The sequence below is a fragment of the Pseudophryne corroboree genome, chromosome 4, assembly GCF_028390025.1.
Source record: "Pseudophryne corroboree isolate aPseCor3 chromosome 4, aPseCor3.hap2, whole genome shotgun sequence".
Lineage (NCBI taxonomy): Eukaryota > Metazoa > Chordata > Amphibia > Anura > Myobatrachidae > Pseudophryne > Pseudophryne corroboree.
The window spans coordinates 498,496,234-498,509,557 of NC_086447.1; the positions used below are offsets into that span (position 1 = coordinate 498,496,234).

The 13,324-nt window shown below is 41.7% G+C and overlaps 1 long non-coding RNA gene across 1 annotated transcript in view; it reads right to left on the reverse strand.

Annotated features, from left to right (window-relative positions):
- Positions 1–340: 340 nt before the first annotated feature.
- Positions 341–13,324, reverse strand: part of LOC134911552 (uncharacterized) — a 33,641-nt gene continuing 20,657 nt past the window's right edge. Inside the window, exons 2-4 of the long non-coding RNA XR_010176665.1 lie at positions 7,987–8,092; positions 6,086–6,195; positions 341–1,265 (exon numbers count right to left, since the gene is read on the reverse strand). This is a non-coding gene — a long non-coding RNA (uncharacterized LOC134911552). The remainder of the gene's footprint in view (positions 1,266–6,085; positions 6,196–7,986; positions 8,093–13,324) is intronic.

The window sequence follows — 13,324 nt, forward strand, 5'->3', positions numbered from 1 at the left end:
CCCTACATTCACTGGCAATGCTAAGTAATCTGTTATCAGTCCTGATAATATACAGTACTTATAGGTGGTAATTCTGAGTTGATCGCAGCAGAAACTTTGTTAGCAGTTGGGCAAAACCATGTGCACTGCAGGGGAGGCAGATATAACATGTGCAGAGAGAGTTAAATTTGGGTGTGGTGTGTTCAATCTGCAATCTAAATTGCAGTGTAAAAATAAAGCAGCCAGTATTTACCCTGCACAGAAACAAAATAACCCACCTAAATCTAACTCTCTGCACATGTTATATCTGCTTCCCCTGCAGTGCACATGGTTTTGCCCAACTGCTAACAAACTTCCTGCTGTGATCAACTCAGAATTACTCCCATAGTGTCTTGCAAAAGTATTCAACATCCTAAAAAGTAAACAGATGAGTACTACAAATAACACTGACACAGATTGTTCCTACAGTATTGTTTTGTGAACTGTAGGCTTTTTAAAGTAAATCTACAAATTCTTAATTCAATTTTTCTGCAGATTAAAAAAATAAAAGAAATCTGAGAAATGGTTCTTCAGGCCACAAAATAGCTGTGTAGACAACAAGTATACTTTTAAAGGGATTGAACTTTAACTTTTTCCTGGGGGGAAACTATGAGATGAGATGGACACTGATCCTACCATTATAAATAAAAAATAGTATTGCTCGTGTCCTTTCAGGCAGTTACTTAAAGTAGCAGCGTATCAGTAGGGTGAGCACATGTGACAGATAACTCTCTGCATGAACACTCAACAAGAATGTACAAAAACATTTAAACACTTCAGACTTCAAAATCACACTTGAAATCAAGAATTCATCTTACAGTTTTGTATGTGTGGTTAGACCTGCGTAGACTCTCCATTTAATAGCGGTGCTTAAAAAGTGTCATCACCACCCATTTATTGATTTTATGTGCATGCTTGCAGTGTGCTCATTTGTTCATTTCAATAAAGGAATTAAATAGAAATGTTAAAATATGTTATATCTACCATGGTGTTCCCTAAGAATGTGCTTGCTCATTGTTCACCCTTTACACATTCTCCCATGCCATCAATACAAAACTGCAACAGGCATCAGGTAGATTCTAAATGAAATCCTTGCATTAATTACATGCTGGCTGCCTGAGCCAACACAATGCTTTTTGAGACACATCCATCAAATAACTTTCTCAAAAAGCTGATGCAGGCTGCCGTGTCTATAGACACTGTGAAAGTGCACTGATCCTCTCCCGGTGCAGCTTTTGTTGTTAGGCCTTCTTGTTTCAAATGTTGCCATGGCATTAACCAATTATCATAAGAAAGAAAAAGGAGAAAAAGAATTTAGAAAAGTCTGTTAGTGCAGACGAGAACAATTTCTCTTATTCTTATTCAGGCATTAAGGAAAAAAAAAAGTTAAGCCACATTTTTCTAAATCAACTTTGTCCATAAATGTGACTTTACAAGACAATTGTTTCACCTCATGTGGTAGAATTTCTTTTAGTGCCAAGGTATTTTTAATTGCTTATTCTGCTGCTTGAAGGTACAATACTTCATAGATAATTTATATACAGAGCCATCATAATTCTCACAGAGACATACAGTATTCTGGGTGGGATTCGGGATTTGTGGAGAATCTCAGATCTGATCCTGTATAATTCTGTTGCTAAAGTAATTAAAGCTAAAGTCACATTTTTGGGGTGGGCTACAAGGTCCGGGAGTTTGAGACTTACCCTGCTGTGGGATTTTTTTGATGGCATGTGAATAAAGTTTTCTTTAACGTGTGTGTGTGTGTGTGTGTGTGTGTGTGTGTGTGTGTGTGTATATCTATCTATCCATCTATTTATATATATATATATGGACTGGCCTACAGGGGTAGTGCCCACTGCCTGCGGGTCCCTCCTCCCTTTCTAGGGATCAGGTTCCAGACTGTGTACTAATTATACATAACAAATGTGTTAACTTATACTGCACAGGTCTATGGTGTATTTTCTATGGTGCAGTGTTGCTATTTATCTGATACATTATCATGCATGCACTACCAGCATTTACTATATATATATTTATATATTTATCAAGGGGCCCAGACCATGACCTCTCTAATAGTTAGATAAACTAATGTGGCCATACCCCCTCTGCAGACTGGCCACACCCCTACACATGGGCCCCTACCACTACATTCCGCGGGTGGGCCCTTCATGCCCCAGTCCGACACTGTGTGTGTGTATATATATATATATATATATATATATATATATAATTTATTATTATTATTATTATTATTATTATTATTATTATTATTATTATTATTATTAGGTTTTTGAAATATTTTATTATTTTTTGCTTATACTGAATCCATGAAAAATACATTTTGAATCTTAAATTAAATTAAACTAAACTATGAGCCTGACAGTATGCTATTCACTCAATAACTGCCATTTTGCATAGAAAAATATTTAGAATGTCTTGGTGTAACTGTTTACAAAAAAGTTTTTTTTAATAAGAAAACTTGATGATTTAAAGTGGCACTCCTGTCCTCCTGGAAAAGTGGGAAAGTCTCCTGAATCCTGCTTACCCTACACCCTCCGCTCACCCCTACTCAAGGTGCAAAAGTGGGCGGGGGGATGATGCAATTCACTCTGATCCACATCATCAAAGCTCCGCCTGCCACTTTACAATGCTGTTAACGTGGGTAATGTGTGGGACTACTGCCAGCTGTGGACGGTGTATTCCCGGGAGGATATGCTGGGTCTGCGGGGGAAAGCTGGTGTGGCGGCGGGTCTCAGAGAGATCACTGTGCCGGGAGTTGCTGGAGCCATGACAGGTGCTGTGCGCGTCTCTGGCACTGACGCCGCGCCTGGAGCTGAGGCTGCGGCGGCTGCCGATGCCACTGGCTGGGTTTCAGGACATGAGACGCTGAGGTCGGCTGCTGTGCTGAGAGACCGGACAGAGCATGCTGCGGCTGGGGGTCGGGAGATTGTGACAGAGGGCAAGGGGGACGCTCAGGTGCTGGTGAGTGAGCCCTGGATTGATCCTCCGGAGGTGGATGCCATGTTCAGCAGGGAAGGGGGTGAGGACAGTCATAGAGATGGCCATGCCCAGGGCAACAGGGGTCAGAGGTGGAGGAATGGGAGACGCTGCATGGAGCCTGGCTTGGGAAGGGGACGTTATTGGAAATGCCGTCCTCGGACGGAGAGGCGGCAAAAGTGGGGTAAGAGGGCTGATGTGAGGGTGAGACTCAGACTGTGCCCACTGAATCCTCCATTACCAAGTTTGTTCCTGGCAAATGTTCAATCCCTCACAAATAAAATGGATGCTATACAGGCAGAGGTGGCAAATAAATGTCACCTGAGAAATTGCTCCCTTTTTATTTTCACGGAGACTTGGTTGAACAATTCTGTTCCAGATGCAGCTGTGGGTTTTGGAGATATGATTTTATTTAGGGCTGATAGGACGTCGGCTTCAGGCAAGCATCGAGGCGGTGGCTCTGTATATATTTGAACAATAATTGGTGTCCGGATGCCATTATTATTGAGACCTTTTGTTCTGAGTCTGTGGAATATCTAATTATTAAATGTCGATCTTTCTACCTGGCCAGGAAATTTACGACACTAATAATTGCAGCTGTCTATATTTCCCCAAAGGTAAATGGAAGTGATGCATTGGATCTGCTATATGACGCTTTGGGTAAATTCCAATCAACCTATGTGGATGGGGCTTTTATAATTGCTGGTGATTTTAATGGAGTTGATTTCAAATCTATTTTACCTAAGCATAATAAGAATATTGGGGTTCCAATGCGTGGTGGAAATATTTTGAATCAAGTTTATATGACTTTCAAGATGAGCTATGAGACTATGTGAGTATGTGCTCACATTGGGAAATCTGATCATGTTTCATTGTTTATGAAACCGACTTATGTCCCAGTAGTGAAGCGTGCTAGGCCTATTAGGAAATGTGTTCAGGTCTGGCCTGAGGGCGCGATGGAGCGGTTAAAGGATATTTTATCCTTCACTGATTGGGATTTATTAATAGAAGAATCTGGGGATGGTGGGAAAATTGATGTAGATCTTCTCACTTCTACAATTTTGGGCTACATAGATTGTTGTATGGAAAGTGTAACAGTTAGACAATGTTTTAGAGTTTTTGCTAATAAAAACCCTGGCTAAATGGAGAAGTTCATTCTTTGCTTAGGGCACGTGACAGAGCCTTTAGATCAGGGGATAAAGAGGTTTATCGAGCTGCTAGGGCTGAGTTGAGAAAGGGAATTAGAAGGGCCAAAATTAATTACTCATCAAAAATGGAAGAGAAGTTTAGTCAGAACTCTGATTCGCGGGGTATGTGGAGATGCATATGAGACCTTACAGATTCGGGGTGTGGATAGTTCCCTGGTTAAAAAATTAAGTGTATTTTATTCCAGGTTTAGTGAGGAAAGTAAATTAAATGACCTGGTATTGGAAATGAGGTCAGACGAGGCCCCTCTGGTGCTTGATGAATGGGCAGTCCGGCTGTGTCTGCGTTCGATGGTGCCTGGTAGGGCTGCTGGTCCAGATTGCATCCAGGGTGAAGTTATTAAAGAATGTTGTGAACAGCTAAGTGGGATTTTTACGTTAATTTTTAATCTATCATTAGCACACTGCTTAGTTCCAAGCAGTTTTAAGGCAACTACCATTATCCCGATTCCAAAGTGTGGGGTACCAAAAAGATTAAATGATTATAGGCCAATAGCCCTGACTTCCTTGATAATTAAATGTTTTGAACGTTTGGGGCTGGGTCATATCAAGGCTCACTTTCCAGTGGGGTTTGACCCTTTTCAATTTGCCTACAGGGCAAATCGATCTACGGATGATGCTGCACTGACTATGTTACATCATGTACATACTCATTTGGAAGGAAAGAACAGCTATATAAGAATCTTATTTGTTGATTTTAGCTCCGCTTTTAATACCATTGTGCCCAATTCTTTAGTTTTTAAGTTGTCCAGGTTGGGCCTAAACAGTTCTACTTGTAAGTGGTTGATCCACTTTTTATCGGATAGGGCTTAGGTTGTTAAATTGGGGGGTTTAACTTCGGGGGAAGTGGTGTTGAATGTAGGTGTTCCACAGGGATGTGTCCTGAGTCCACTACTATATTCATTATTTACCCACGACTGTGAGTCTACATCAGATTCTGTAAAAATTGTTAAGATTGCGGATGATACTGCTATTGTGGGTTTAATAAGCAACGAGAATGAGACTGCATATAGAAGAGAGGTCGTTAGTTTATTAGAATGGAGCAGGGTGAATGGTTTAATTTGAAATACATCTAAAACTAAGGAGATGATTATTGATTTTAGGAAACGAAATAGTGCCCCAAAGTCTCCTGTTATTCTGGATGGAATAGGTATTGAGCAGGTGGAGTCTTTTAAATTTTTAGGGATTTTTACTTCAAACTCTTTGTCTTGGTCTTTAAACTCAAATTTTTTTATAAAGAATGCGCAGCAACGTCTTTTTTTTTTTTTTGGAGGAAATTAAAATCTGCTAGTGTGAGTAAAGGGAACTTGTTAAATTTTTATCGTAGTGTTGTGGAGAGCAGAGGCGGATTGGCCATAGGGTCCACAGGGAAGATTCCCGGTGGGCCGACGCACCTGGCGGGCCTGTTTTGTTTGAGGACATGTGGTCCAATTTATAGACATAATGAATAAGATGCCAAATAATTTGCATATATGAAAATGACTTTGCCTCTTAGCCTGTGATTGCAGATGATCTAGTGTATGCTCTGTCTGCCTGCTTGGCTGACATATAAGATTGAGTGAATAGTGATTGGGATACGGTTGGTGTAATAAGCAAGAAAATATATCTTCCTAAAGAATTCTATAGTTTTCTGAATTCTAAAGGTGTATCATATAATGTGCTCATAACATTTAATTTTATTTCCTTTTAACTTCCCCTTGATGCTGGACATGCCCATTATCTGGAAAGTCTTGGTGGGAGGGTGCTGCTGTCATGCCCATGGCTAGACCTTACACCTCTGGTGCTGCCCATGTGGGGCCACTAGTACAAATTTTTCCAGGGCCACTTTTTGTTCCCAATCCGCCCCTGGTGGAGAATGTACTGACCTACGGGATTGTCGTATGGTTCGGAAATTGTAGTGTTGCAGAATGAAAGGCCCTGGATCGGGTGGTTAGGACAGCGTGTAGAGCAATCGGTGTCAGGTAGCCCAGTATTTCTGAAATATATGAAAAGAGGATCCTTAAGAAATCTATAGCCATTTTGGGGGATTCTAGTCATCCAAACTTCCCAGTCTTTTCAAGATTACCATCAAATAGACGCTTTAGGGCTGTCTACTCATGCACAAAGAGGCTGCATAACAGCTTCTTTCCGAGCGCAGTTCGCATGCTAAATTGTCAAAATGTTTCAATCTTAGGTCTTGAAATGTAACTTGCTGCAAGTTTATGTTATGCAATATGGTTTTGCTTGATTGTTTTCATTGACATCCCTTGGTGTTTGTTACTGACAATAAAGATATATTATATTATTATTAAGGTAAAGCAGTGGGTGGGGCCACAACATGATCATATCCCCACACCCTCGGACTGCCCCTTTTTCCGGATCCATGCTCCTCTGTTGCGAGACCTTGCTGCTGCCTCCTGGAAGGGAGCAGCCATAATGCTGGCATGTATGAGCAACTGTAAACTACACCACTTGTAATTTGATTAAAAACAAATTAAGTACAAGAGTAAGGATAGTAAAAATGGATAAATATACTGCAAAATGGTAAATTTGAGCATCATTGCTCTGCATTTACCCTTGTTTACATTAGCTGTATAGCCAGTATTTTTGTTGTGCTAATGCAGAGATACATGGTTTCTGGGGCCATGAACAGCTTTCACAATTATTTTTGGTGCAGCTGAGTCAACCATATAATTTTTCTCAAAGGAATATTTGGTCTGCTTCATCAACACAAAGACAAACATTGAAGAGAGAGTGAGGTCTTGAGCCCATGATTCTGAACTGTTGAAGTAGAAATAAACTTCTGTCCTCTGAGAGTTTGTCATTATCTGAAAGTTTGTTCATCTACAGTAGGTGCAAGATGTTCTACAAAACATAAAAAGGTTCTATGGAAATGCATTTTAAGTGAAGATTTCACAGTGAATCAAAACCATAAATTATATATAAACCTGTTATGAAAATGACACAAAAATATCTGCTTCAATTATAGGCAAAAAAAACATAAAATCATGAACATATAATTGAATGTAGGTTTTATGCCGTTGTTTAAGTAGTTCAAAATAAATATATATCAATATATATTATAAACAGTGAAAGAAGGGTGGCTCTCACAGGTCTTCATACAGCAAGAATAACGACTACTGAGTCAGTTCTGCAGTTCGACATTTTGGTGTTGCCACCTTTATCAAGAACATTGACAACACCGAAACGTCGAACTACAGAACTGACTCAGTAGTCGTTATTCTTGCTGTATGAAGACCTGTTAGTGCTGCCCTTCTTTCATTGCATGTATATGGGGATTAATTGAACCCGGGATGGCAGCAGGGCAAGTAGAGAAATTGTGCATTTGGAGTACTTGCACTATATATATATATATATATATATATATATATATATATATATATATATATATATATATATTATAGAAAGAAGTTTCCCCAGGGAGCTGATGTTGTACTTTGGTATGTACAAGTTGTGTATAATAAAACAATCTTAAAAAAGAAATTGTTTATTTTAAAATATAATGAATAAAACTGTTTACAATTTGCCCAGGATAACAATAAATGATGTTTGTACAGACAATAGTTGTGTTGGTAATTCAAACAACATCAAGAGTGATCTTCCTTGAAGAAATGTCAGAGAACAATGTTTTAACCCAACGCTTTTCGTCCTTCAGACTTCATCAGGGATATATTATAATCTTAATAATACAAAAACATTCATAAACAACTTTTCTTATCTATTTGCAGTACAATTATATCTCTTCAAAAAACTATTGAATACATACCAAAGAATCACAATATGGACATACATCTTATCGTGTCTTCAAAAGGCAAATAAACAATACTCAATACTTAAAATGGTATCGGACCAAATTTCGCCATATGGAATATCTGTAAAATTATGACATATATTAGCAAAATGTATATAGACAGGATATGTTGTGTGAGGAGGAACAGGGGAGGAGGACTAGTTCACAAGGAATTTCAATGGGCTTATTATCAGCCTTACTGCTTCATACTTAATCAGAAAATTGTCAAACAACTTATTTGTGTTTATATCATTTGATCATATTTAAATACTAAACATACTTCATACTAATACATTCAATTTTCAATGGCAGCAGGGCAAATAGAGGAATTGTGCATTTGGAGTGCTGGCACTACATATATATATATATATATATATATATATATATATATATATATATATATATATATATATATATATATATATATATATATATATATATATATATATATAAAATGAACCACTAATGAAATAATCTTCTATCAGTGAACCTAATTAATATAATATGGGGCACCAAGAAGGGGGCAGGTAGGGGGTCAGTAGCACATTGGGCAGGGAGAGAGAGAGGAGACTCTCAACCCTGCCAGTGCTACAGGGGTTGATTGCTAGAGATGTGCGCACCCTCATGTTTTGGTTTTGGATTAAACAATTGATAATAGCTACAGTCATGTAATTTGGACTTATTTTTGTTCCTACAGTAGTATTAACATCATTACCATTCATTTTCACTCATCTCCAATCAATTTGCACCACATTCTGCTGTGTGAAATGGCACCTGAAGTCATAAGGAAAAGATTTACAAGCAATTCAAAACACAAGATTCTGATGGTAAATTCAAGTTCTGAAATGTGGGAAGCTCTGAAATGGGACTCGTTTTGACTCAGATTGCCTAGATTAAAAAAAATTAAAAAAAAGCGCACATCTCCAGAGATTGCAGTGATCGCCTCCTTTCCCCTGGATCTCCCCCCTAGCTGAGGGCAACAAATCCACTTCCCTTCCTAGTGTGCATAGTACTTTTTACCAAAATTTTTTGGGTAGGGGGTGTAGCCACGCCCAGGGGTGTATCTAGGGGTCCGAGCGCTCCTGGCAAAGTCAGGGGCAGCCCCTCCCCCCCCCCCCTCACACACGCACACATATACCGTACTTGCCTACTTTTGAAAAAGCATTTCAGGGAGATTGTGGAAGTAACAACTAAAAGCACAGGCACGTACTGCTACATCGGAGTGGCAGCAGACATCCTTCTGTGGCTTCCTAGACATGTCACCACAGTGATTGTCAGCCAGAGGACAGTTTTGATTTTAATACTGCTTTACAAATAGCTGATCAGTTGCCTGCAAATAGACTGAGGTATAGGTTAAATTGTAGAGTTGATCTTCAGCCAAAAGACATTCAGAAGATGATTACACACCCTAACAGCATACACCTTTAATACCACAAAAACATACTACACAAATACTGAAATAAAGACCAGGAGACATACTGTAAGTATGATGAATTGGAATTTGTTTATTGAAGAACAACTCCATAAATTCTGGAATTATGCCAATCAAATAAGACATTGTTTTCCAGCTCAAAAAAAACAGTACTTTTGACAAACTAAAATGCAACAAACATTTGGACTGGCGTGTTATGTTTATTTTGTGATTCTTCATGGGAATGATTAACTGGGCGTAACAACATTATTTATAACGGATATTGTGTGCTTAATTATAAATGTGAGCTTATTTGAAGAATAAAACACACATACAAAAATTGACCGTGCACTTGTCAAATTATTCCTGTACAGCCAGTAATATAGGGGCTGCTCAAACCTATAAAAGTAGACAGAACCAAGAAGAGAAAAATATTACAGCGCACAGGAATATATACACAATTTATTAAAATACAGAATGTATAAAAAGAATTACACCCACCGTCTGGTGAATACATTTCACAACCCTAGAACAATTAATATGACCATTGTATATCATAAAAACGAGATTTATGGTAAGAACTTACCTTTGTTAAATCTCTTTCTTCGAGGTACACTGGGCTCCACAAGGATAGACATTGGGGTGTAGAGTAGGATCTTGATCCGAAGCACCAACAGGCTCAAAAGCTTTGACCTTCTTCCCAAGATGCATAGTGCCGCCTCCTATATCACCCCGCCTCCGTGCACAGGAGCTCAGTTTTGTTAACCAGCCCAATGCAGTAGCAAGGAAAAGAGATGACAACTGCAAGTTGCCACAAACACCACACTCTCCCAACAGGAGAAAGTGTCAGCGGCTATAGCCACACCAACCCAAAGAAGCTAAGTGCGTCAGGGTGGGCGCCTTGTGGAGCCCAGTGTACCTCGCAGAAAGAGATTTAACAAAGGTAAGTTCTTACCATAAATCTTGTTTTCTGCTGCGGGGTACACTGGGCTCCACAAGGATAGACATTGGGGATGTCCTAAAGCAGTTCCTTATGGGAGGGGATGCACTGTAGCGGGCACAAGAACCCCATGTCCAAAGGAAGCATCCTGGGAAGCGGCAGTATCGAAGGCATAGAACCTTATAAATGTGTTCCGAGGACCACATTGCCGCCTTGCACAATTGTTCAAGGGTCACACCATGGCGGGCCACCCATGAAGGTCCAACAGACCGAGCAGAACGGGCCGTAATGTGAGCAGGAGCTGACAGACCAGTCTTCACATAAGCATGTGCAATCACCATTCTAATCCATATGGCCAAAGTCCGCTTGTGAGCAGGCCAGCCACGTTTGTGAAAACCAAACAGAACAAAGAGAGAATCAGACTTCCTAATATGAGCAGTACTCTCCACATAGATACAGAGAGATCGTACCACATCCAAAGACCGCTCTTTGGGAGACAAGTCAGGAGAGACAAGGACCGGGACCACAATCTCCTGATTAAGGTGGAACGAAGACACCACCTTAGGTAAATATCCGGGACGAGTCCAAAGAACCACCCGGTCATGGTGAAAAATCCGATATGGGGAACTACAAGACAAGGCACCCAAATCCGACACTATTCTAGCGGAGGCAATAGCCAGCAGAAACACCACCTTAAGGGAAAGCCACTTAAGGTTAGCTGAGCCAAGAGATTCAAATGGAGACTCTTGTAACGCCTCCAAAACCACCGACAAGTCCCAAGGAGCCACAGGCGGGACATAGGGAGGTTGGATACGCAGCACACCCTGAGTAAAGGTATGAACATCAGGTAAGGTTGCAATTTTTCTCTGAAACCACACCGACAAGTCAGAAATATGAACATTGAGGGAAGCCAGACGCAGGCCTAAGTATAGGCCCTGCTGAAGAAAAGCCAAAAGCTTGGCTGTACTAAACTTGGAAGCGTCATAATTGTTAGATGCGCACCAAACAAAGTAAGAATGCCAGACCCTGTGGTAAATCTGAGCAGAAGCCGGTTTCCGGGCCCGCAACATAGTTTGAATGACCGCCTCAGAAAACCCTTTAGCCCTCAAGACGGAAGCTTCAAGAGTCACGCCGTCAAAGACAGCCGGGCCAGGTCCTGGTAGACACAGGGGCCCTGAACGAGAAGGTCTGGGCGTTGTGGAATTAGAACTGGACGCTCTAATGAGAGGCCCTGGAGTTCTAAGAACCAGTGCCGTCTGGGCCACGTTTGAGCTATGAGAAGCAGGATTCCTCCTTCCTACTTGAACTTCCGAATTACCCTGGGCAGGAGTGACACTGGAGGGAACACGTACGGCAGCCAAAACCTCCATGGCACCGCCAGCGCATCCACGAATGCTGCTTGAGGATCCCTTGTTCTTGGTCCGAAGACCGGAACCTTGTGATTGTGTCAAGATGCCATCAAATCCACATCTGGAAGACCCCACCTTTCCACTAGGAGTTGAAACACTTTTGGATGGAGGCCCCACTCTCTGTACGTCCTGACGACTGAGAAAGTCCGCTTCCCAATTCAGGACTCCCGGAATGAATATTGCCGATATGGCTGGTAGATGGCGTTCCGCCCATTGAAGAATCCATGAGACTTCCTTCATTGCCAAGCGGCTTTGAGTGCCGCCTTGATGATTTATGTAAGCCACTGTGCTGGCGTTGTCCGACTGTACCTGAACAGGAAGGTTCTGTAATAAATGCTGGGCCAGGTTCAATGAGTGGAAGACCGCCCGCAATTCCAGAATGTTGATCGGGAGGAAATACTCCTCCTTGGTCCACCGACCCTGAAGGGAGTGTTGCTCCAACACCGCGCCCCAACCCTTTAGACTGGCATCCATCGTTAACAGGACCCAGTTGGGTATCCAGAAGGGAAGACCCTTGCACAATCGTTGGTCCTGGAGCCACCAGCACAGCGACTGATGGACCTCCGGAGTCAATGAGATCATGTGAGACCTGATACGGTGAGGCAGGCCATCCCACTTGGCCAGAATCAGCCTCTGGAGAGGGCGAGAATGAAATTGAGCATGCTCCATGTCGAATGCTGACACCATGAGGCCCAGCACCTGCATCGCCGAATGTATCGACACTTGTGGATGAGAGAGGAAGCAACGAATCCTGTCCTGAAGCTTCAGGACTTTCTCCTGAGAAAAGAACAACCGCTGGTTGTGAGTGTCCAATAATGCTCCCAGGTGCACCATGCTCTGAGCAGGGACCAGGGAGGATTTCTTCCAGTTGATGAGCCACCCATGGGCTTGCAGAAACCGGACAGTCAGATCTAGGTGATGTAGAAGAATTTCTGGGGAATTTGCCAGGATCAACAAGTCGTCCAGAAACAATAGGATCCTGACCCCTTGACGGCGGAGTACCGCCGTCATCACCGCCATAACTTTGGTGAAGACTCGCGGAGCCGTGGTTAAACCAAAAGATAACGCCCAAAACTGGTAATGGAGCTTGCCAACCGCAAACCTCAGTTATTGCTGATGCGACACTGCTATAGGAATATGCAGGTAAGTATCCTGTATATCGAGGGAGACAATATAATCCCCAGGTTCCAAGGCCAAAACAATAGAGCGAAGGGTTTCCATACGGAACTTGGAGATTCTCACAAACTTGTTCAATGTCTTGAGGTTGAGAATGGGCCGGGAGGACCCATTCGGTTTCGGGACTAGAAACAGCAGAGAAGAGTACCCCTGGCCCCTCTGAGCAAGAGGCACATGTAATACCACTCCTGTGTTCAGGAGGGTCTGTACCACCGAATGAAGAGTCTTTGCCTTTGTCTGGTCCAAAGGGACGTCTGTCAGGCAAAATCGATGAGGGAGATGGTTTTTGAAGACTATGGCGTAACCTCGAGTGACGACTTCCCGTACCCAGGCATCTGAAGTGGTCTTCAACCATTCCTGGGTATACCCTAGAAGCCG